This window comes from Triticum dicoccoides, chromosome 3B (genome assembly GCF_002162155.2).
Source record: "Triticum dicoccoides isolate Atlit2015 ecotype Zavitan chromosome 3B, WEW_v2.0, whole genome shotgun sequence".
NCBI lineage: Eukaryota > Viridiplantae > Streptophyta > Magnoliopsida > Poales > Poaceae > Triticum > Triticum dicoccoides.
In genome coordinates this window covers 465,974,568-465,984,319 of record NC_041385.1, presented here as the reverse complement: position 1 = coordinate 465,984,319, position 9,752 = coordinate 465,974,568, and positions in this window count along the sequence as shown.

Below are 9,752 nucleotides of genomic sequence, written 5' to 3'. Positions count from 1 at the left end.
CCAATGAAGAAAAACGAAGGAAACAGTGAAGATTTTGAAAAGTTGAAGAATTTGAAAAACTGAAGAATTTCAAAACTGAGGAAAAACTCAAATTGAAGATTTTCAACTTTTTGTGGTGGCGTGACCCACCGTATAAGAATGATGATTTCAGACACCGCGTACAATTGTCGTAGGGTTCTGAGAATCAAATTCTTCATTAATTTCTTCACACTTAGAGTGTTATTCTTCATTGATTGAAGAAAAACGTTTCTTCATGTGTTGCACATCTAAGTCATCAATTTTGCATAAGTGTTAGGATGTGTGTCCTCTTCAAAGAACATTTGAAGATTCTAAGATATTTAGCTCACACCGCAACTTGCTAAATCTCTTCTCATCCAAGGGCTTAGTGAAGATATCAGCTAGCTGTTCTTCAGTCTTCACGTGCTCGATGGAGATGTCGCCCTTCAACACATGATCACGAAGAAAATGATGACGAATCTGAATGTGCTTTGTCTTCGAGTGCTGAACTGGATTGTGAGCAATCTTGATGGCACTCTCATTGTCGCAGAGGAGAGGCACATTCTTCACATTGACGCCATAGTCCTTGAGTGTTTGCTTCATCCAAAGCAGTTGAGCACAACAAGAGCCAGCAGCAATGTATTCAGCTTCCGCAGTGGACAGTGATACGCAGTTCTGTTTCTTCGAGGACCAACAGACCAAAGATCGTCTGAGGAAATGACAAGTGCCAGAAGTTGACTTGCGGTCCACATGATCACCAGCATAGTCAGAGTCAGAATATCCAACGAGATCAAAAGCAGAGCCCTTGGGGTACCATAATCCTAGTGTTGGTGTGTGAGCTAGATATCGAAGAATATGCTTCACAGCCTTATGGTGTGATTCCTTCGGTGCAGCTTGAAATCGGGCACACATGCAAACACTAAGCATTATATCTGGCCTAGATGCACATAAGTACAATAAAGAACCAATCATGGAGCGGTATACCTTGTGATCAAAGTCAATACCATTTTCATCAGTGCATAGATGGCCATTTGTGGGCATAGGAATTTTGACGCCTTTGCAATCTTGCATGCCGAATTTCCTCAGTACATCTTTGAGGTATTTCTCCTGAGATATGAATATGCCATTGCGCTGTTGACGAATTTGAAAACCTAAGAAGAATCTCAACTCTCCCATCATAGACATTTGATATTATTCACTCATCATATAGGCAAATTCATCACTATAACGTTGGTCAGTACAGCCAAAGATAATATCATCAACATATATTAGGCACACAAACAGTTCACCATCATAAGATTTATTAAAGAGAGTAGGGTCGAGTGAACCGGATGTGAAGCCATTCTTCATGAATAATTCCTTCAATGTATCATACCACGCCCGAGGGGCTTGCTTGAGGCCATAGAGGGCCTTATTAAGTCTGAAGACTTTGTCAGGATTCTTTGGATCTTCAAAACCTGGGGGTTGAGCAACATATACTTCTTCCTCAAGCTTACCATTGAGGAATGCACTTTTCACATCCATTTGATATAAGATGATATCATGATGGTTAGCATAAGCAAGTAATATGCGAATAGCCTCAAGTCTAGCAACAGGTGCAAAATTTTCATCGAAATCAATTCCTTCAACCTGTGTGTAGCCTTGAGCTACCAGTCGTGCCTTATTCCTCACCACAAGGCCATTTTCATCTTGCTTGTTGCGGTAGATCCACTTTGTGCCAATGATATTATGCTTGCGAGGATCTGGACATTTGACCAGTTCTCAGACATTGTTGAGCTCGAACTGATGTAATTCTTCTTGCATAGCTTGAATCCACTCCGGCTCCAAAAATGCTTCATCTACCTTAGTGGGCTCTGTGATAGAGACAAAAGCATAGTGCCCACAAAAGTTAGATAAATGTGAAGCTTTTGAGCGTGTGAGAGGACCTGGTGCTCTAATGTCATCGATGATCTTCTCCACTTGCACTTCTTTTGCAACACGAGGATGAGCTGGTTGTCGCTGAGGAGTTTGGTCAGCATTTTCTTCAGCACCATTTTCCTCAGCATTTTCTTCAGGTGTATCAGCTCGATGTTCATCATGAACTGGAATGAATTCTTCAGCAAATTTTTCAGTAGGAATGACATCCTCAGTTGCCTTGAACTTGATAGAATCCTCAGGTGCTGGTTCATCTAACACAGAAGGTAGGTGCTCTCTTTGCGAGCCATTAGTTTCATCGAACCGCACATCTACAGTGTCAACAATCTTGTGAAGAACAATGTTGAAGACTCTGTAGGTGTGCGAGTCCTTTCCGTAACCAAGCATAAAACCTTCATGTGCTTTCGGTGCAAATTTAGAATTGTGGTGAGGATCTCTAATCCAACATTTAGCACCGAAGACTTTGAAATAACTCACATTGGGTTTCTTGTCAGTGAGGAGTTCATAGGCCGTCTTCTTGAAGAATTTGTGAAGATATACTCTGTTGATGATGTGGCACGCAGTATCAATTGCATCAATCCAAAAACAATGAGGCGTTTTGTATTCATCAAGCATAGTGCGAGCCATCTCAACAAGAGTTCTGTTCTTGCGCTCCACGACGCCATTTTGCTGAGGAGTATAGGGAGCAGATAACTCATGAGTAATACCAAGTTCATCAAGATAGGCATCAAGGCCGGAATTCTTGAACTCAGTTCCGTTGTCACTTCTGATGTGCTTGATCTTCACACCAAAGTTGGTTGAAGCCCTCGAGGAAAAAAACGTTTGAAGACTTCCTGCACTTCATGTTTGTAAGTAACAATGTGTACCCATGTATATCGAGAGTAATCATCAACAATGACAAAACCATATAGAGATGCATCATTAGTGACTGCTGAGTAATGATTAGGTCCGAAGAGGTCCATGTGAAGCAATTCGAATGGACGAGTAGTGGTCATGATAGTCTTCGCTGAATGCTTGGCCTTGGTCATTTTTCCAGCTTCACAGGCTCCGCATAAGTGATCCTTGAGGAATTTGACATTCTCAATGCCAATGACATGCTTCTTCTTCGCAAGCATGTGCAAATTCCTCATGCCTGCATGACCAAGTCGTCGATGCCATAGCCAGCCTTCTGAAGCTTTTGCAAGTAGACACACGGCTGGTTGTGGTCCTGTAGAGAAATCAACAATATACAAATCTCCTCTCCTAAAGCCTTCAAAGACTTTGGAATTGTTAGCTTCCATAATCACAACACAGCGATACTTGCCAAAGACAACAACCATATCAAGATCACAAAGCATTAAGACTGACATGAGGTTGTATCCTAAGGACTCAACAAGCATGACTTTGTCCATGTGTTTATCCTTAGAGATCGCAACCTTACCAAGACCCAATACCTGACTTTTGCCTTTGTCAGCAAAGATGATGTGCTTCAGATGTGATGGTGATAAGGAAGCATCCATCAAAAGATTCTTGTCACCAGTCATGTGATTTGTACATCCACTATCGAGGACCCATTCAGTGGCTTTGGGTTGATCATCCTGCAGATGAATTAGTGTAACTTACAATCTCATATGCTTCATCAATGAAGAATATGATATCAAGTTCATCAGATGAATTTCATCAAGCAGTAAACAAATATAGCAGTAGGAGGACGTGTGAAAGTTTATTTCATCATGATTCGCCTGCGTCCTTTCAGGCAATTTTGTCAGGTCCCCAGCAAATTCTTCAGACGTTAAGGCACGTCTGGAGACCTGACCCTGCAGAAGAGATTAGTTCTTTTTCTTCACCACCCACATCTGAAGGGGTGGCAAAGAGTTCATCACTCTGCGAGCACCATACGAGAATGGTGGCATAGAAGCCAAACCATTTCGTTTCACATAAGAGGGGTTAGGGTAAGCATATGAATAAGCAGAGAAATTCTTCGAGGACTTATGAACATAATGGTTTGAAGAATAATGTGCATATTCATAGCCCTTAGCTCTACCCTGCGAAACAGAGTTGTTAGCACGATGATAGTCATATGAGGACTTTGATCCATTTGAGGAATTTGATCCACGTGAGGAATTTTGTCCGTATGAGGACTTGGATCCATATGAAGAATTTGGTCCATATGAAGAGTTTGATCTGGGGTTCCTGTTCTTCACAGGTGGTGTCATGAGGACATTTACCTGAAGACTTTCAACATAACTTTTGGGAACCCAGATTTTCTTCATAGGGGAATCGTTCCTGCAGTTAGTCCCAACATATCTAGCAAATACTTCACCATTCTGATTTTTGAACAGTTTATAGTTGGAGTCAAATGACTCATCAAAAGAATGAGGAGATTCACATGTAAAGCCAGATAAGTTGGATGGATCAACTGGAGGTCCCTTTGCAGCAACCCATGAGGTTTTGGGGTACTGCTCAGGCTTTCAATATGTTCCGTCAGCATTAAGTTTCCTCTCAAAGGCGATACCCTCTTTCCTAGGGTTTCTGTTGAGGATCTGCTTTTTAAGCACATCACAAAGAGTCTGATGCCCTTTGAGGCTTTTGTACATGCCTGTCATGTACAATTATTTCAGCCCTGCATCGTCAGTGATACTAGCAATGTCCTCAGATAAGGAATTAGTGATAGCAGAGGTAGGTGAAGAATTTGTAACAGTTGAAGCATTTGAACATTCAGGTGAAGAATTAGCAGATTCACGTTCAATGCACTTTAAGCATGGAGGAACAAATTCTTCCTGAGAAGCGCTGATTTGTTGAGCTAGTAATGAATCGCGCTCCTTTTGAAGATCTTCATAACTCACTCTTAGCTTCTCAAGATCTTGCTTTCTTTGAAGAAATTCATAAGAAAGTTTCTCATGATCAGATAAGAGAGTGTTATGATGACTTTGAAGGTTATCAAACCTAGACTGAAGTCTCTGAAGATTTCCAGTCAGGGCTTTAGTGCGATCCATTTCTTCACCCAACATATCATCACTTTTGTCTAGCATGTTTTAAACCTTTTCAAAAGCCCTTTATTGTTTTACAACAATCTTAGCAAGTTTAGAGTAGCTGGGCTTGAGATTCTCATCAGATTCATCTTCACTAGATTCAGAGGAGGTCTATTTGAGTACCTTTGCACCTTTTGCCATGAAGCAATAGGTGGGAGCGTAGTCATCATTATCTTCATCAGGCTTGTAGGTGGGGTCAGTTTCTTCAGTGTTGAAGATGGACTTGCTAACGAAAGCAGTAGCGAAGGCCAGACTCGCCACACCAGATTTGGATTCTTCAGACGCCTCCTCTTCCTCATGTTCCTCAGATTCAGCTTCAGAGTCCATTTCCTTGCCAATGAATGCCCGAGCCTTCTTGGAGCTGCTCTTCTTATGAGATGAAGACTTCGAGGATTTTGATGACGAAGATTTTGACGATTTCTTCTTCTTCTTCGCATCATCAGAACTGTAATCCTTGTATTTCTTCTTCTTCAATTCCTTTTCCCACTGAGGACAATCTTGAATATAATGATCAGGTTTCTTGCATTTGTGACACAGCCTTCTCTTATAGTCACTTGATGAGGAATCACTACTTCTTGAGGATTTTCCAAAGCGACCACGTCTTGAGAACTTCTGGAATTTCTTCACGAGCAGTGCTAGCTCCTGGCTCAATTCTTCAGGATCACCAAGGCTACTACCAGAATCCTCACATTCAGATTCAGACACAACCTTGGCCTTCAGGGCACGTGGTTTGCCATAGCTCGAACCATAGAGATCTCTCTTCTCAGCAAGCTGGAACTCGTGAGTATCTAGCCTTTCGAGGATATCGGCAGGATCAAGAGACTTGTAGTCAGCCCGTTCTTGTATCATCAGACCCAGAGTATCAAATGAGGAATCAAGCGATCTCAACAGTTTCTTCACCACCTCATGGTCAGTGATGTCAGTGGCACCGAGGGCTTGAAGCTCATTTGAAATGACAGTGAGGCGATCAAAGGTTTGTTGGACATTTTCATTGTCGAGTCTTTTGGACAGCCTATCCCAGATTGAAGAGATTCCGAAGAACATCAACTTGAGAGTCACGCTGAGTTGAGACTCCTTCATTCACTTTGGACAGCCTATCCCAGATAAGCTTAGCAGTTTCCAAAGCACTCACTCTTCCATACTGTCCTTTACTCAGATGGCCACATATGATATTCTTCGCTTGAGAATCAAGTTGCTTGAATCTCTTCACATTGGTAGCGTTCAGTGAGGGTGAGACAGAGGGAACACCATTTTCCACAACATACCAGAGATCGTTGTCAATTGCCTCGAGATGCATTCGCATCTTGTTTTTCCAGTAGGGGTAGTCCGTCTCATCAAAGGTAGGACACCCAGCCGAGACCTTGATCATACCTGCGGTTGACATAACTAAAACTCCAGGCGGTTAAACCAAAATCACACAGAACAAGGGAGTACCTTGCTCTGATACCAATTGAAAGTGCGTTATGTCGACTAGAGGGGGGGGGGGTGAATAGGCGATTTTTATGAATTCTTCACTGAGGAATTTGCCGGTGAGGAAATTCCTTAGTGAAGAACTATTAGCAGCGGAATAAGTACTCAGAAGTAAGCATAACAGAATACAAGCATGGTCATCATGATGAAATGAAGACTAGCACAGAGTACTGAAAGCGTAATCACAGGATAACATAAGATGAAGACAAACAGACTGAAGAAATTGAACTGAGGAAATTGAGAAAGTCTTCAGTCAAAGTCTTCAAACACAGATATGAACAAACACTCAACACAGTAATGAGGAAATGAAAGGGTTGAGGAAATAGAACCAGTTAGGTTGGTGAAGACAATGATTTGGTAGACCAGTTCCAACTGCTGTCTCAGTTGTACGTCTGGTTGGAGCGGCTGAGTATTTAAACTCGAGGACACACAGTCCCGGACACCCAGTCGCTGAGCACGCAGCTCAGGATACCCAGTCCTCACCGTATTCTCCTTGAACTAAGATCACACAGATCTTGTCCAATCACTCGTGGTAAGTCTTTAGGCGACTTCCAAACCTTCACAGACTTGGTCACTTGGCGATCCACAATTCCTCTTGGATGCTCTAGACCTTGACGCCTAACCGCCTGGAAGAAGCACAATCTTCAAAGGTAACAAGCGTCGGATCCATGCAGGATCAATTTCTTCAGTGATGCTCAATCACTTTGGGTTTGTAGGGGTTTGGTTTTGGGTTTTCCTCACTCGATGATTTTCGCTCAAAGTCCTCGGAGGATGGGTTGCTCTCAAATGACAAGTGTCAAGTTCTCTCGGAGCAGCCAACCAGCTAGTGGTTGTAGGGGGCAGCTATTTATAGCCTAGGGAGCAGCCCGACATGATAAGACATAAATGCCCCTCAATGATATGACCGTTAGGTGGATAAGATATTTTGGGACAGCTGGCGCGCAACACAGCAACGGTCGGAAATTTGACTCTCAAATTCCTCAGGGCTATCATGTTCCTCACTGTGTAGGTAATTCGCACTGACGAATTCCTAACTCCTCAGTCAGAACAAATTCATCAGCGACCAGAAGAACTTCGTCTCTATTACTGAAGAAAGTGACTGAACTGTATGAGATTTCCAAAGGCTTCACTCGAAGGGATTGGTAGGTGTAGGATTTTGAGTTGAGCATCACATGGAAATTTTTCCTTAGTATTTCCTCGACCCCCTTTAACAGTACGGTGTTTCCTATGACTCAAGAAAGAGAAAATGAAACTACGAAAACAAAAGTCTTCACGCTTCATGTTCCACAAATGAATACCAAGTCTTCAAGGTCACACCAATTTCTTCACTTTCAAAGTCTTCAGAAAGTCTTCAGAATATCAAAGTCTTCAGTTGAAGAACTTCATTTTTAGGGGTCGACTTTCTCTGTAAATATCAAACTCCTCATAGACTTATAGACCTGTGTACACTCACAAACGCATTAGTCCCTTAACCTATAAGTCTTCAATACACCAAAATCACTAAAGGGCGCTAGATGCACTTACATGACATCAATGCATATGTGTTTTCTTTGCAAAATTTGCAGGCCGAGCCAAAACTCTCTGACTAGGTTGAACTAGACTCACTCCCATCGTCTCCCATGGCCTTCCCAATCCGGTCGTCTACGGTCTTCCGATTGGTGGAGGTTGCTACACTTGGCCGTTGCGTAGGCCGACAAGACGAGGAAGGCGACAACTGCATGATGCACTTGTGCCAATGCGTGCGCTAGCCATGTCGTTTGGGGGCACCGACATCATGGTTCTTGCACTATGGCATCAAGCGGAGTAACACGGCGTGTCGACGATTGCTCCATTTATATAGGGGCTTTATGAGGGTATTTTGCTTGGTTTAACCTTGGGTTCCACCTGTTTTCGCCATTTCATGAAACCTTATTTTGTTGCTCGTTTTGCAGGCACAAACACATTTGGGAGGATTTTGAGCCGTATTTGGGTGATTTAGGAGGAAATGCACAACTTTCGCTTGGAAGGGAATTACATCATGTGTCAACATAAGAGAAGACGACACACAATATGAGCGCAACTGCTCATACCAGCGGTCATACCAGGCACCTTTGCCTTCCCCTCATCTATGTAAGCGACTCTCATAACTGGACGAGAAGGAACATAATAACAAAAGAGGGAGAACCACTGACCAAAGCAGAGGAAGAGAGATTCAAAGGAGAACTGCTTCACTTAGACCCGTTTCGGGTTTCTCTGCAACATGATCTTCCATTCCACCATCGACACCGCCACCATCTGAGGAGATTCCAACTTGCATGGCTAGGGTTTGTAAACTCTATTTGTACTTTGATACATCGATCACAATTTGTTTAACCATTTATCTTGTCGCGACAAACTATGGTAATATCGATACAATTCCCTTCATTTGATCTTTGTGTTTGGTTGTTATTCTTCTCTCATGTGCGAGCAATCCCCGCTCCCCCGAGCATGAGAGAATTAGGGAATTAATGAGATACATTTGTGCCTAATTGTTATGACAATATTTTGTGAGATTGCTTTGATGATTGGTTATTAGGTTCACTATTTGTGTCATGTTTTAATGCTTGTCGTCTAATTTAAGTGCCCAGATAACATGATACAAAGACCTACATGGGTAGACACTGGTTATTCTGTGAATCCACAACCTCCATGCGACATGATTTGGTATTAGCAAGGAGCCAAGACGAATACGAGGAGCATGAGAAGCCATGATTCTTGGAGTCTTCGTTCGATCTAACAACCTTAAGTGTCGAGCCGACCATTGTTGATGGTAATGGGAGACATGATAATAGAGTGAAAGAATCCCAACAAGAGGAATATGGCTATCAAGGGTGACTCGCCTACCGAACAGTAATATAAAGGATAACATCACAATACTAGGTTATTTCACGTTAAATTGAAGTAAGCTGACTTTACAACTAAGGAAGCAGCTTCACAACTAAGTAGTTCCACATAGTCAAATCGATTGAATGAAATAAGTGGATTGAAACATAGAAATTTGAATATGTTTCAAATGTATTCAACATTGATCTTGTTCTAAGGGCTTGGCACCAGGAATTCAAACATATATATACCAAATCAAAACGAATATATGTTTCAAAAGTTACGAGCCATTCAAAATGCCACATGAAAAATAAAATGCAAGGCTTTAGTTGGAGAGAGAGAGTATACCATGTGCATGCAACCATAAGTCATTCTCTCCTCTCACACTTATTCATTTGAGAAACTAAATAACAACTCATACATGACAAAACAATACGAATCTCTAGGAACGAATGAATGTTGGATTTTTGCAGTTACATACCCTTGTCGCTAGAATTTTTCATTTCCGGCCATGTTGCC